General features: G+C 39.1%; 1 non-coding gene across 1 annotated transcript; it reads right to left on the minus strand.

The window, feature by feature from the left end:
- Positions 1–321: 321 nt before the first annotated feature.
- Positions 322–403, minus strand: trnas-uga. Its single transcript has one exon. It is a non-coding gene; the product is annotated as a tRNA-Ser (tRNA).
- Between the last annotated feature and the right edge of the window lie 1,586 nt (positions 404–1,989).

The following is a 1,989-nucleotide window of genomic DNA, read 5'->3' on the forward strand; positions in this document are numbered from 1 at the left end:
TCTCAGCTTGACTTTCAACTGATCCTTAAAAAAATCATCACCTGCAGGTAAATGTATTGCATTGCTTCTTGTTTCGCTGAATTCCACCCCCCGAACATCCAAATTTCACGATAGTTCGACAAATATGTTGAAACTGATTCGTGTTGGAAGTTGGTGGCTTTTTGTGTCTCGACATATAATTTATTCAATTAGATGACTGGGTCAGTCTTGAAATTACTTCGGATTCTTCACAGTTGAAAATTTACTTTCGATTGAATGCAAAGCTCAAGCTCCACGAAATCCAAATCCTGCAAAGGAATTAATGACTTTTAAAAGATTCTACGCTGTGAACAGGATTCGAACCTGCGCATGGAGACCCCATTGTATTTCAAAGCCAACGCCTTAACCTCTCGGCCATCACAGCTACGGAAAGATGGTCAATTTTAATAGTAAAACAACTGAATTCATTTGTTGGAAGAACAAATTGTCAACATCCAAAGATTTCACCAAATCCTTTGCAAAGACCCAGACGTACGTTACCTTAGCAGATTGAAAGGCTTTCACCGCAAACTACATTCTGACACAGCTGAAGTTGTGGGAATGATTCTTCGTCGAATTATAGAGTCACGGATGTACACCACACGAAGAGAGGATCATTGTCTCACTGCGTCCGATCGATTTTGACTCAATTTCTCATCATCTGGTGCCAAATTAGATATGCTGTTGTGTTTTAATATTCATCGAAATATGGAATTGGAAAAATTGATGCTAAGTCCATAAACACTAGCTACATTCGTAAAAAAAAAATCGGAATTAGATAGAATGCAGAACCAATTTACAGGAATGGATCCAGCAACTAATCCGTAAGTTCTGACATCAGGTAATGAACTGGTGAGCACAAGAGAGGAAGATTAACCGAAGATTTGGAACTTGAAATCGTCTTGACGGAATTATTTGCAAAGTTTTTGCGGTTGTTCTAGAGTCATCAAGTCGTTGAACAATACAACACGGAAAGTGGCCCTTCTTTCCAACATGACCATGGTGGACAGTTATCCTAAATTAATAGGTCCAATTTGCCAACATTTGGCCCACATCCCTCTAAACCTTGTTACTCATATATCCATCCAGATGCCATTCAATGTTACAGTTGTACCAGTCTCCACAAATTTCTCTGGCAGCTCATTCTGGACACGTCTGAAAAAGTTGCCCCTGACGTCCCTTTTAAATCCTTACCCACTAATTTTAAACCGATGTTTTCGAAATTTTGACTTCCTCACCAGCCGGAAAACACCTTGACGAGTTTACCTCTCCATGTCCCTCATGATTTCATAAATAGCAACGATTTGACTTTATCATACTTGTCAGGAGGGAAATGTGTGGAGATTATTTGTCGAAGGTTTGAAGTAGAAAGTCTAATGTACAGATTTTTATGCATCTTGGAGAAGTTTTTAATAAGTCATTGAAGTCTAGTAGCAGTTGTAGAAGTCTGTTGTGAAAGCTGTAGAAGGATTTCAGGGTACGAGAACGAAGCATTATTTCCAATGTATGGTGGCTCAGTTCGACCGCACTTGGACTACAGTATGAGGAATTATAATCCTCAATTTAGGAAAGATACTAATGCCATATGAGGAATACCACGAATGGTGATTAGCCTTGATATCATGGATGAACGTTAGTCCTCTGAATTGAAATTGGGCAAATCCCGCCTTTTTAGAAACAGTTTCAAAACGAGAGAGGTAATCTCATTGAGAGTTGCAAAATATTTGAGGAGATAAACAGGGTGGTGCAATTAAATTTTGTTCCCTCATTGGTGAATCTAGAAGCAGGAGAGGACAATTTTAAAATGAAGCATTGTGATTTATGACCAGGATCAGAACTATTGATTTTTGTCTTAGCCTTGAGAAGTCTCACTATTCAGCACTACAGTGAGCCTTGGATATTTGGTCTTTGAATGCATCACTATCAGCCTGACCTATTGACACTTACTGCATCACTATAGACCTGACCCCT

Source organism: Chiloscyllium plagiosum, unplaced genomic scaffold, assembly GCF_004010195.1.
Source record: "Chiloscyllium plagiosum isolate BGI_BamShark_2017 unplaced genomic scaffold, ASM401019v2 scaf_96352, whole genome shotgun sequence".
NCBI lineage: Eukaryota > Metazoa > Chordata > Chondrichthyes > Orectolobiformes > Hemiscylliidae > Chiloscyllium > Chiloscyllium plagiosum.